At 40.8% G+C, this 14465-nt stretch overlaps 1 protein-coding gene across 4 annotated transcripts in view; it reads left to right on the top strand.

Annotated features, from left to right (window-relative positions):
* Positions 1–14465, top strand: part of Stim1 (stromal interaction molecule 1) — a 193676-nt gene that overhangs the window by 90902 nt on the left and 88309 nt on the right. The window lies entirely within an intron of this gene.

Raw genomic sequence — 14465 nt, forward strand, 5'->3', positions numbered from 1 at the left:
TTAAGTCCATTTGGATATAGCGGTTGGTTACTCCCGCAACATTTGTACCACCATTGCATCAGTCTATCATGCAGTCAGATCACAATTGTAGATTGTAGGGTTGTTTTTTTTTTTCTTTTTTTATTGAGAAAAGGAGAAAAAAAAAACAAGTTTCCACCTCCTCCCAGCCTCCCATTTCCCTCCCCCTCCTCCCACCCTACTTGTTTTTTTAAAACAAGTCTCACTATATAACCCTGATTGACCTGGAATTCTGTCTGTAGACTAGACTACCCTGACTCCTGACAATCCTACCTCAGCTTTCCAAAAGTTGGCATTGTAGGTTTGTGCCACCATGCCTAGACTTTTCCTAATTGATTCTAGGAAATTTTGTTACTGTTTTGTTTTAGAGAAATGAATTAGCCTTTAGCTCATCTGAAAGTTCATCAATAGTTCAATAGTGAATAATTTTAAGGGAAAGCAGACTGGGTGCATCAAGAAAAAATGATTGACCCACACTGGAGCACTGGACTGAGCTCCCAAGGTCCCAATGAGGAGCAGAAGGAGGGAGAACATGAGCAGAGAAGTCGGGACCGCGAGGGGTGCACCCACCCACTGAGACAGTGGAGCTGATCTATTGGGAGCTCACCAAGGCCAGCTGGACTGTGACTGAAAAAGCTTGGGATAAAACCGGACTCTCTGAACATGGCGAACAATGAGGACTGATGAGAAGCCAAGGACAATGGCACGGGGTTTTGATCCTACTTAATGTGCTGGCTTTGTGGGAGCATAGCCAGTTTGGATGTTCACCTTCCTAGATATGGACGGAGTGGGGAGGACCTAGGACTTACCACAGGGCAGGGAACCCTGACTGCTCTTTGGACTGGAGAAGGAGGGGGAGAGGAGTGGGGGGAGGGGGAGAAGGGTGGGAGGACGGGGAGAAGGGTGGGAGGAGGGGGAGGGAAATGGGAGGCTGGGAGGAGGCGGAAACTTGTTTTTTTTTTCCTTTTCTCATAAAAAAAAAACAGAAAAAAATGATTGGGGCTGGAGAGATGTTTCAACAGTTTAAGAGCACTGGCTGCTCTTACAGAGGACCCAGGTTCAATCCCAGCACCCATGTGACTTACAACCATCTGTACCTCCTGTTTTAGGGGGTTAGACTTCCTTTTCTAGTCTCCATGGGCACAAGGTATGGATGCGGCACATATATATACAGGTAGACAAATCTTCATACACATAAAATAAAGAAATCTTTTAAAAAACTGCCCCATTCTCTATTTCATCCTCCTATCTTTAAGAATATTTGTTTATTTGCATTTCTGGGGAGCCAACCCAGGATCTTGTATATTTCTATCACTTAACTATAGCCTCAGCTCTTTTTAATTTTTTTAAAAATTTATTTATTATATATACAATATTCTGTCTGCATGTATGCCTTCAGGTCAGAAGAGGGCACCAGACCTCATTACAGATGGTTGTGAGCCACCATGTGGTTGCTGGGAATTGAACTCAGGACCTTTGGAAGAGCAGACAATGCCCTTAACCGCTGAGCCATCTCTCCAGCCCTCTTTTTAATTTTTAAGAGAAAATGAGTCTTAAGAGGATAACCTAAGGGATTGCTAACCTCAGTGGCTAGCAGTACTTTCTGTTCCTCCAGAGGACGCAGATATGTTTCTCAGCACCCATATGGCACCAACAACCATGTGTAACTCCAGGTCCAGTGTTTTGACACTCTATGACTACCACAAACACCAGGCACACACATGGTACACATACATACATTCAGGCAAAATCTCATAAAATTAAAACAAACAATTATTGGAGTAAAAAGAAAAAAACTGAACCAGCTAATTGGCAGGCAGATCTCTGAGGCCAGCCTGATCTACATAAGGAATTCCAGGCCAGTTAGAACTACATAGCGAGACCTGTTTGGAAACAAACAAACAAAAAACAAAATAAAACAAAAACAAACCCAAGATAAGCAAGTTTTACTTTTGTCTATGCTTGCAATCTATCTATCTATTTATTTATTTATTTACTTATTTATAGTTTGGAGCCTGTCCTGGAACTAGCTCTTTTTTTTTTTCCTTTTGGTTTTTCAAGACAGGGTTTCTCTGTAGCTTTGGAACCTGTCCTCTGTCCTGGAACTAGCTTTTGTAGACCAGGCTGGTCTCTGTCTCCCGAGTGCTGGGATTAAAGGTGTGCACCTCCACCACCCTGCTAATAGAAAATTACATTATGCTATATTTTACAGTTACAGAAAATAGTTCCTCCAATAAGTTAAGCAACTGTTTGGGCTAGTATGACAGAGTCTTACATAATGATTAAGTATGGCTTGAGCTAGTTTACCCCAGGCTGGCCTCAAACTCACAGCAGTTCTCTTCCCTTGTCTTCCCAAATACTGGGAGTATAGGTGTGAGCATTCATGCCTGGTTTGGCTGAGTCAGGTTAGATTGTACTTATAAATTAACAGTTCTTAATTTTTCTTATGCATCCAAATACTCAATCTGGAATAGGGCTGTCTAATTCCTGTTCTTAGTAACAGTTCTCTGTACTCTAAATCTTCAGTTCTATCTTTGATTCAGATTCTATCTACCTATTCAGTCTTATCTTGTAGTAGGATTGGTGGGCTGCGTTCCCGGCGCCCGGCCTCCCGCATGACTAGCTTTACACCCAAAATAACAAGACGCAAACTGTATTCTTTTAAATACTGCCTGGCCCATTACCTATAGCCTCTTATTGGCTAATTCTCACATCTTGCTTAACCCATTTCTAATAATCTGTGTAGCACCATGAGGTGGTATCTTACCAGGAAGGATTCTAGCCTACATCCATCTGGGGTCGGAGAATTATGGTGACTGCTTGAATCTGCTTCTTTCTCCCAGCATTCTGTTCTGTCTACTCCGCTTACCTAATTTTCTGTCCTATCAGGGCCAAGGCAGTTTCTTTATTAACCAATGAAAGTAATACATAGACCCTCCTCCATCATTATCTCCCTTAATTCTTTCCCAAAACATTTACCATCTTCAATGTGCTCAAGTATAGATGGATGCAAATCTGGTTCTTGCTTTGACTTTGTCTTAGTTTTATTTCTATTGCTGTGAAGAGACACAATGACCAAAGGCAACTTTTTAAAGAATGTATTAAAATAGGGTCTTGCTTACAGTTTCGGAGCACCAGTGAGTCCATATTCTCCATAGTGGGGAGCATGGTGATTTGGCAGGCAGGCAGGCAGGCAGGGCCCTGTAGCAATAGTTGAGAACTTACATCTGATCCATCAAGCAGGAGTCTCTCTCTCTCTGTCTCTCTGTCTCTGTCTCTGTCTGTCACACACACAGAGACAGAGAGACACACATATATACTGGGCCTGGCAGGAGCTTTTGAAATATCAGAGCCCACCTCCAACAAAGCTACACTTCCTAATTCTTTTCAAACAGTTCCATCAACTAGATAGCAAACATTCAAACATTTGGGCCTATGTGACCATTCTCATTCAACTACCACAGACCTTTTAGTGGTTAGATGGACAGCTGCAACAAAAGAACATGATAACAATGGAATGTTTGCTATATGTTGTACTCTAATTAAAGAACTTTATATGCATTAATTAGTTGAAGTACTTTATACACGTTAATTTGTTTAATTCTCACAACTCTATAAAGTAGATACTGTCTTCTTATTTTATAGATAGAAACAGAAATCAAATAAATGTTCTAGATTGTAACAAAGAAGCATAAGGCCTTTAAGAGTATAAACATAGAATAAGGATTCCCATGAGACGATCGGTGGATGCTAAATGAACTGTTTTTGTCTTGAGACAGAAGCTAGACTTGTATCCTAACCTGATGTCAAAGTTGTGACGGCCTCCTGGCTCAGTTTTTGAAGGTTTTGGATTATAGGTATTCACCACCATACTTGATATACATTAATTATTATTATATGAAACTCTTTGAAGTAACAGTTGTAGGACTTGAGAATTCCATTAATGAAGATGTGTTTTAGATTTTATAGGCTGGGGAGATGGCTCATTGGTTAAGAGCACTTGTTCTTCCAGAGGACCCAAGTTTGTTCCCAGCACCGATGTCAGGCATCTTACAACCTCTTGTAACTCCAGTAAGGGATTCTGCCTCTCACTTCTGGCCTCTATGGGCCCCTGCATACACATGGTATTCACTCACATAAACACATAAAATTAAACCTTCAGAAAAAATAAAAATTTCACTGAAGTGGTTACAGATTTACATGGAGGTTTAAGTAGCATGGACTTATCATTGGAAACATTGCAATTTTTTCCACAGTGTCATTTTGGAAAATCTATAATATAATATTACTAACAGCGTATTGACATTTATATACTCTACTGATCTTGTTTGGGTTCTTGGGGTGGGAGTAGGAAGGAAGAGAGAGAGAGGACAGATGAGAGGGAGAAGAGAGAGAATCTGCAAAGGATTTTATTTAGCAGAACAGGATCTAGTAGATTTAAATTTCAGAAAAATTTTGATCTTCTTCCTGGGGTAGTAGTGGTACATGCCTTTAATCCCAGCACTGAAGAGGCAGAGGCAGATGGATCTCTGTGAGTTCGAGGCCAACTTGGTCTACAGAGTGAGTTCCAGGACAGGCTCCAAAGCTACACAGAGAAAGAAAGAGAGAGAGAGACAGAGACAGAGACACAGAGAGAGAATTATCCCTTTGATGAGTCTGAAAGAAACTGAAACAGACAGAGGGATTATTGAGGAAACTTCTGTGGTTATCTAGGGCATTGAGGCTTTGACTAAGCTCTCTTTTTGGGATGTGCTATCCTGTAGAGGCATGACCTTCAGAAATCAGTTCCGACTGGGGATGAGGAAGCAGTTTGTAAGGAGGCTCAGGCACACTTCCTTCTGGATGGTCCTCACTCGGGAGTCTTTCTGCGGCAGATTCAGGAAGTCCATGGGAAAGTTATTCTTAAGCTGCAATTGCTTCTTAGAATTATCTTCTTGAATGCAAAGCTTTTCAACAGATATCTTCTAGGAGATGATGAATGTCCATTTACCTTTTATTGTTTGAATAGAAGTTTGTATGGGATAGAAAATAATGTGTCTCTCTCCCCAGTTGTAGTCTCTTGTGGAGTCTGGTAATGTCTTCTCTGGTGAGCTAGTGAGCAGCATATCTTGGAGATCTTGTTGCTGTGGAAACTGGAATCCACATTGTTTTTAACCCCATGCTGTGGTATGCTTGATTCCTTAGTATTAATGTCATTATGCTTTTGGTGCTGTTGTGATTAGGACTTGATAGTTGTTGGAACTAGCCTCATTTCTGAACCTGGGAGGGGTATAATCTTAGCTGGTCCACTGATGGATTAAACATATTTTGTGGGCACTGTGCAAAGTCCCTATCTGGGCTAGTTCTTAAGTCCTTAACACTTTCATAAAACTTTTCCCAGTAGAAATCTGTCTTGAGTTGTCTTTAATTATGTTTTTGGCTATCCCAGACTCTGATGAGTGCTGGCTAGGGCACAAGAATGTTGGGTCAGCCTCCAAGTCAGAGAACTTGGGGTGGTTTTTGCACAAGTGTGTTGATTTAATTCCTCTGGGGCTGGCTTGTTTCTTGGCACAGACAGCTTTAGCATATAAAGACTCATGGCATGTGGTACCCCAAAGCTGGGAAAAGCAAGTCTTCAAAGAATGTATACAGTTTTAGGTTGTCCCTACATCAGGAATTGTGTTGCCTAGTACTTGGCTAGATATAGGGGAACACTAGAAAAATCAAAGGCTGTTCTAATAAAACAGAACACAGAACTGACAAATGAACAACAGTGGTGCAGGTTTACTGCTTTTCAAAGGACTTTGCTGGGTTTTCATACAAAATTAATTCTGTCTAATAGTAGCTGTCTGTAATTCCAATACTTAGGAGGCTGAGAGAGGATTACCATGAGATACATATTACATGGGATGCATAGTGAGTTCCAGGCTAGCCTGGGCTACCTAAGACCCTGCCTTAAACAAACAGACAAATAAACAAAACAAATAAGAGGGTGGGGGAAGAAGAGAGAAATATTAATACTTAGGAGTAGCAATCAATGTATTTGAAAGCTAAAATTCAAAGATGCACATTTCCCTTTCTGTAATTCAGAATGTATTACAGGAATTCATAGGGTAAGAACAGAGGGGATCCTAGAGACCTGGAAAGGGTTTTATTATTCAGACTTCCTGGTGGTGCATTGACTAGTTTGACTAATTTTGTTTTTAGCAAATTAAACGTGTTAAGTAAAATTCAGAGAAGGATATGCATGAGCACTGAACTGGGAGCAGATGCTTTTAATCCAGTCAGGAAGGATACAGGACAGAAAGCCAGGAAAATGTGCAATAGTTACAGCCCTGGGAGAGACTGAGAAACAGGCAAAGGCAGTTAGAGTGCACCAGGGACTGCTCGGTTAGGGACCACCTATAAGAATTAACTATTTTCTTTATGAAGAAGGCTTCAGGTTTTGTTTGTTTGTTTGTTTTTTGTTTTTCCCCTGAGACAGGGCTTCATTGTGTAGCCCTGGCTGTTCTGGAATTTGCTCTATTAACCAGGCTGGTGTCAAACTCAGATCTATTTGCCTCTGTTGGGATTAAAGGCATGCACCAGCACCGCCGGGCTGAAGAAGGTTTTTGTGAGAGCAAAGTCTGAAGAAAATACCAAGGAGAAGAAGAAATGTAGAGGCTAAGGGGTAGCTGAATGAATGTCCTCTGAGGAGAGGCAGGAACGGTTTCTCCTCCAGCAGAGGATTAGGGTTCCTGTCCTTGCATAGTAGCTGAGTGAATGTCCTCTGAGGAGAGACGGGAATGGTTTCTCCTCCAGCAGAGGATTAGGGTTCCTGTCCTTGCATAGTAGCTGAGTGAATGTCCTCTTTGAGGAGAGACGGGAACGGTTTCTCCTCCAGCAGAGGATTAGGGTTCCTGTCCTTGCATAGAAGTGTTTTTTTTTTTAATTTTTTTTTTTTTTATTGTTCCTCTTTCCTCTTTCTTACACAGTATGCGCCAGGGACTAGTGAGAAAGGAACTTTTGGCCAGTTTTTATCAGAGAATAAATTTGTAGTCAGTGTTTAGATTAGGTCTTTCCAGGTACTTGATGGCTTTTTTTTTTTAAGATTGTAATACAGTCATACACATATTACAAAGTAAGTAGAGGAAATTGTTTCCAAAGGCAAAACAGTTATACAGATCAGAATACCCTGCAAACAAGAAAGCCCTGAGTGAGAAAACATTCAAGCGCCTTAGTCATTGTGGGAGCTTCCTTTTATGGTCTAGGAGGAGTTTGATTAGGCAGCATAATGACGGAGGTCTCTGTTTTGGTGGACATACTGCATGCTGACCACCCTCACCCCCACTCTCTTCAACCTTGCTCCATCCTCCCCAGTTCTTTCTCACAAATCTTCACTTGTCTATTTGTTTAGTTTGGTGACTCATCAAGATTAACCAAGGCCATCTTTGTAGCTATAAGCCTGGAGCTATTTGTTGGAGCTGGTACTCTCAGCAATAGGTATACAACTGAAGGCAGTGGCTCCCTTTTCTCAGAATCTATCAATAACCTATATAGTTCAGAGGTAAAGGGGCATCTTATGAGCCCCCTCCCTTCCTTGACTTACTGGGTTTTGTGTGAGCCCAGTGCAGGTTACTACAATTGTTAGGAGTTAATGATTACAAGAGTTGTACCAAATCTAGAGAATAGCATTGTAGCCTTTCACACTGTCTTTTGGCTTTTAAAAACTTTCTGTACCTTCTTTCACAATGTTCCCTGAACCTTAGAGGGGGTCGTATGAATGTCTTTGTCTTTGTTAGGGTTTCTATTGCTGTGAGGAGACACCAGGACCACAGCAGCTCAAGGAAAGCATTTAATTGGGGTGGCTTACAGTTTCAGAGGTTTAGTCCTTTATCATCATGGCAGGAAACATAGTGTGTGCAGGCAGACATGATGCTGGAGAAGGAGCTAAGAGTTCTATATCTTGACCTGTGAGTGTTAGGAAGTGACTTGTGTCTACACTGATGTATCTGATTTCACTACATAGACCAGGCTGGCCTTGAACTAATAGAGATCCACCTGCTTCTTTTCCAAGTGCTGAGATTAAAGGTGTTCATCATCATACCCTCCCCTTGATGCAGATACTTTAGAAAACTATTGACAGCTTCTTAAAAGGCCAAACATACTCCTTTCATATAACCCAGCACTTCTACTCAGGTACTTTCTCAAGGGAATTAAAAGTATGTTTTCATTTGAATACATAGATGTAAGTAGTCATAGTATCTTTGTATCAGGAAAAACAAACAAACAAACAAACACCAACTTGTAAGTGGATTGTTGGAGTGTGGTATATCTGTTTAGTAGAATGCCACTTGAAAATTAGAACAAGCTACTTATTGGTGTGGGAATATGATTTAATTTTAAGCACGCTAAGTGAAAGAATCCAGACATAGGACTGGGGACGTAGCTCTATAATAGAGCTCTTGCATAGTATACACAGTTGTAATTAACCCCTGACTTAATTCTCCAGCAGCAGGGGAAAAAAAAAAACAATAACCTCCCTACCAAATAATAAGAATTTTTAAGTTTATCTTAAGAATAATGAGAAGTAGGGCTGGGGAAATGGTTCAGATGTTATGAGTACATGCTGTTCTTGCAGAGGATCTATACTTGGTTTTTAGCACCCATGTCAGATGGCTCACAAAAGAGTATCATTTTGAAATCTTGGCTAGCCTGGAACTTGCTATGTGGACTAGGCTAGACCTAGAACTTGTGATACTCCCTTTACTTCTGCATTCTGGATGCTGGTCATTACTGTCAGTGCTGCTTGGAAAACTGAAGTCAGTGCCAGTTTTGTTTGGAAGAAAAGCTCTAACGCTCTTCTGTATTCCTGCCTCCTGCTGAGAAGAACTGGGTCTCTTCTTGGTTATGAGGACATAGTGTTCTAAGAAGTGTAAGTACATCTCTCACTTTAGCTGGGTTATACTCATCCGTGACCTGATCTTTCTCCTCAGCCATAGCAAGTGGCTAGACTTGCTATGTGTTTCATTGGGGTTTACGTAGTGTTTCCCATCATCCCAACATTAAATCTGTTCTCATCCTTAGTCTCCACGTTTCTAGTAAGTCCATTCATCTACTCTTCTCTACCCCATCTCCACTTGAGTTTCCCTGTAACTTTATCTCTGAAACTCTGGTACTTGGCCAAATCTGAGAGTCTTCCCAGGGCTAGATCTGTCAGTCTTAGACTTGTGGTCTCTTTCTAAGAGCAAGGGTTTATCCATTCATTCAGCTAGAATTGTCTGATTTCATGCTTGACATGGAGAATGTTACAGTGATGACAGACTGGACTCTCGGGAATAAAGTGAGTTAAACTTGGTTCTTGCCCTTTTCTGGATGTGGCATGTGAACAATGCAGAACAGGAAAATTCATATACAAGAACTATGTACAAAGTGCTCTGAAGCATGGAGCAGTGAGCACTAAATGACTAACTCTGCCTGGGGGAGAGAAAGAGATTTGGACATTTGGGAAAGAACTTTGGAATTTCCTCTGCCATAATAATAGTAGTAAGAGACTGTTTGACTTGTAGGAATCAGTTCCTACAAGGTATCAAACTCTGAACTCCTCCCTGAAGGTTGAAGAGTGAGACTGAGCCTTTTAACCTTGCCTTGGCCTTTTCTTATGACCAGCTCCCATCCTGAAGCTGCTTAGAAGTTGTTAGTATATGCCATTAGCATATACAGGTACCCTTATAATTCGAAGATTACGAGGATTTTAGGAGATGTATGTCTGAAAATAGGAATGAAGACGTGTGTGTATATTCCAGTCTGATAAGTGAAAATTATTCTTTTTTTTAAATTATGTCCCTTGAGTACATGCTGCTTAGTATTCTGTGCCATGAAATAACAAATGCACAAACTAAGCTCTGCTTCTTGAGGGATGTTGGTAGTTATTTCAGGGAAAAGCAGCAGAATAGGGCATCAGATCCCCTGGAACTGGAGTTACAAATGGTTGTTAGCCTGCATGTGGCTGTTGGGAATCAACCCAGTCCTTCTGAAAGAATAGGCAGTGCTCTTAATTGCTGAACCTTTATCTCCCTCGCATCCTTTTAAGACAAGGTCTTAGCCTATATTTCAGATGACCTGAAACTGGAGGTGAGCCTCCTGCTGGTGGTCTGTGATTTTAGCCTTGAACCATTAGTACCAACTTGCCATTTTCTTGAAAGTCAATGAAGTGAATGTTTTACTTGAAAGAAAACAGATAATATTTGCTGCCAGTGGTAAAATCCCAGTATTTAAGTGAAAATTAAGTTTCTGAAAGTTTGTATCAGTTACTATGAGTTTGACAGCTTCCATGGACGGAAAGCTTTTCTGATGAAGTGGTGACATTAATGATTATGACTATTTTGATTTTGTCTAAATAGAATGTCTAAATCAATATTTGGATATTTTGCATAACTTAGTTAGAACCAGTTTCCAAATGAGATATGCATCATATTACAAAACCATGCATGTGTGAAAGATTCATTCAAAGTACAAGATAGACCAAAGAATATGAATGTTACAGAGTACAATATATTCATCCATGTAGTTTCAGATTTCATACTGCAGCTAGTCTTTAAACTTGACCATGTGTCAGGTTTGGGTGTAAATCAGAGAATAGCCATCGTTTTTGTCTGGAAAAACTATTAAAATAACTCCTCCCTTTCCAGGTACAGGCCTGTGTTTTGATCCTCAGTGAAAACTACATTACAGCAGCAGAGATGTGAAAGTACATAAACATTACAACTGTGTTCTATAAGCTAAATGTTTAAAAAATTCTCAAAAATATGAAATGATTCTTCCCTTCTCATGAATTTGTTTCAGAAAACATTTTTAAAAATAGTTCATGTATCTAGGCTGGCCTCAAATTCAATATGTAGCTAAAGATGACCTTGAATTTGTGATCTTACTTCTTTCTACCTCCCAAGTACTGAGATTACAGGCACTCTACCAACTGAACTGCATTCTCTAGCTCAGGAAACATAATTAGTTTTCATAAAGCATGCTATTTTCCTTAATTTGTTAGAGACTTATTATTCTCTAATTAATAATTAAATATAAAGATTTGTTTTAAATTATCTTTTTTTGCATTTACTTGTTTATTTATTTTTCTTCTTTTGGGTTTTTTTTTTTTTTGGTTTTTCGAGACAGGGTTTCTCTGTAGTTTTGGAGCCTGTCCTGGAACTCCCTTTGTAGACCAGGCTGGCCTCGAACTCACAGAGATCCGCCTGCCTCTGCCTCCCCAGTGCTGGGATTAAAGGCGTGCGCCACCACTGCCCAGCTATTTTTCTTCTTTTGGATTTGAGACATAGTTTCATGTAGCTCAAGCTGACTTTGAACTCATTATATAGCTGAGATTGCTTTTAAACTCCCAATCCTCCTGCCTCCATCTCCCAAGTGTGAGAATTGCCACCACACCTGACTTTTCTAAAAAGAGAAAGAAAATAAATAAACATTATCTCTGTGTATATGGTGTGTGTGTGTATACATGCTTGTGCATGCCCACGCAAGCATATGTTCAGGCTTGTACATCCCATAGCTTATGTAGAGCTTAGAGGATGAAACTGTCCAAAGTTAGTTTGCTCTGTCCAGTGTGGATCTGGGAATTGAACTCAGGTCATTGGGCTTACATAGCAGCCAGTTTACTTCCTGAACTCTCTTGCTGGCCTTCTTTTACAATTTCTAATGTGGCAAATATCAAATAGTTCTTTGAGATTATAGAGTTTAACTGCGTACAGAGATCCTGAGAGCAAAAATTCAAATATTTGGGCCTTGTTCTTCTTTTTGTTTCTAGTTATCTTCTTTTGTTCCCTCCTAGAGTTAATATAAAAGTATTCTTTTAATTTTTTTCTGAGCATCTTAACAAGAATCTGGATTTTTTATTGCTGCTGGGGACATGCTAATTGCAATTTGTGGAGGTCATAGTCCAGTGTCATAACATGTCCAACAGACAGTTGGAGCTCCATGTTACTTAAAGTTACTAGTAGTTGCAAATAAATGTGGTAAGAGTTTAGGCCATTGTTAGAGTTGTCTATTTGCTTAGATCAGGGCTTCTTAAATCTTTTCCACTTGTGACCTTTTTTGCTTGAAGTATTTTATGTAACCCTAGGTATATGTAACCTGGGTTCAGTTCCCACCATCTACATGGTGGCTCATGATTATCTATAACTTTAGTTCCAGATGAATCAACACCCTCATCTGTCCTCCGTGTGCACCAAGCACACACATTGCGCACAGACATTCATGCAAAATGTCTGTACTCATAACATAAGATAACAATAAAGCAAGCAAGAAAAAAAGAATAGAGACTGGGCTGGGGCTCCATTGGTGGAGAGCTGGGCTAGCATGCATAAAATCCTGGGTTCTGTCCTCAGTACCACACAAATGAGCTTGGCGATGCACACTTGATATACAAGGCCAGGCGTTCTACTTCTTGTCTGTGATTCTAGCTTGTGGGAGGCAGAAACAAAAGGATCCCTGTCTTGGAACCCTATCTGTAGACCAGACTGGCCTCCAACTCACAGAGATCAGCCTGTCTCTGCCTCCTGAGTGCTGGGATTAAAGGCGTGCCCTACCACCGCCTGGCTCAAACTCAATCTTGTTTGAGTCTTCTTATTCTGTCAGGAAAAATCAGTTATGTGAAAATGGAAATTATTCACTTGTTGATCTGGAAGGAGGAAAGAATACTAGGAACTGAGAATCAGGTTTATTACTTATTTTTAAAACCAAAAATTTTAATGTAAAGACAGGATCTTGTGTCATCCAACCAGGCTTTGGTTTCCCTGTGTAGTCAAGATTCCTGGTCCTCGTGGTTCTACCTCTCAAGTTCTCATATTCTGCCTGGGCACCACTGTGCCTAGCCTGAGAAATGGAGAAATGGAGGCTTGAAGGCATTCTACCACTTGTCCAATGCCACAGAATTTTAGTTGATTAAAGATAGGATTTTGGTGTATGTGTTTTTGACTCTAAAAAGGTCATTGTAGTAGTGGGAGCGGCGGGCTGCGGCCCTGGCTCCCGGCTAGCTTTACACCCGAAATAATTACACGGAAACTGTATTCTTTTAAACACTGCTTGGCCCATTATCTCTAGCATCTTGCTGGCTAACTCTCACATCTTGATTAAACCCACCTCCAACAATCTGTGTAGCACCACGAGGTGGTGGCCCACCAGGAAGGATCCTAACCTGCGTCCATCTTGGTGAGGAGAGCTACAGCGTCTGCCTGACTCGGCACCTTTCTCCCAGAATTCTGTTCTGTCTACTCCACCCACGTAAGGGCTGGCCTATCAAAGGCCAAGCAGTTTCTTTATTAATTAACCAATGAAACAACAGATAGATAGAAGGCCCACACATATCAGGTCATTGCAGTAAAAAAGATATTCCTAAATGAGTGGATCTCTTAAGGTATTCCAGATGGCTGTGGGAAACTTTGTGTGGAAAATGTAGAGAAGGTCTCAGGAAGGACAAAGAGGCAGCTGAGGAGATGCTTGTGTAAAGGAGTTATGTACAATTCTAACACTATGTGGGGCATCAAACTTTTGTTCTCTCTGAGCCTCATCCCTTTAATCCTGTATGCATGATGGTGCCAGCAGCAGAGATCACCTGTTTGTTTGATCAGGTCACATACAAACATCTTGCCTTTGCCGTAGGCCTTTGGGAAAGATGCTGGCTGAGCTCAGGACACCAGTGATGCCTAGCCTGGAAACCTTTGGTTGCTAGAGCGACCATTATTCTAAAATTATTTCTTATGTTATTTCTAAAAAGCCTACTAGAGATGTATAATACTTAGGTAAGCTAAATTATATGTACCTCTAGTGACAAAGTGAGAGGCTGAGTGTGTCCCTAGAATGGACTGGAGGAGGACTGGGAGGAGAGGCTGCTGTGGGTAGGCTGCAGCAGGACTAAGAGTAACTCTGAAGACTAGTCTGGAGAACAGGAAGGACAATAAAGGTCACCTACCTGATATGAGAGATTTCCCTGGTTAGCCTGTGGTTGGTATTATATGGTATTTCTAGTGACAAAGTAAAAAGGAAAACTAATCTGTTTATTCAGATGTTGGAACTGTTGTTCTCGTGCTAGAAAATAAATTATTTTTTTTATTTGACTGATTAAATTATGTTTAAAATAATGCATTTCCTTGATTCTTAGTGAGTCGAAGCTTTTCTCCTGTATATGTTGTCCCTTTGGTTTTCCCTCTCATTTGTGAACATTTATGTTCTTGTCTGGGTCCTAGCATAGGCCTAGTCCTATGCAGATTTATCTGCTGGAGAGCTGTGAGAGTGACAAAACATTGTTTCTGTATGGGGAAGCTCAGCACATTTTCCAAGAGATGATACACTTCCACCATTGTGTATATAGTTGGGTAAGAGGCGTGTACGAGGGATCAGGGGCTGGAAACTAAGACTGCTAGCACAAGACAGTGGTGGAGGCTGAGTGGCAGCTCTGGGTAATGTTGTCCCTTGCTTTTTCC

The sequence above is a fragment of the Microtus oregoni genome, unplaced genomic scaffold (assembly GCF_018167655.1).
Source record: "Microtus oregoni isolate MIOR12 unplaced genomic scaffold, Mior012 000027F_ref0000203, whole genome shotgun sequence".
NCBI classification, from domain to species: Eukaryota; Metazoa; Chordata; class Mammalia; order Rodentia; family Cricetidae; genus Microtus; species Microtus oregoni.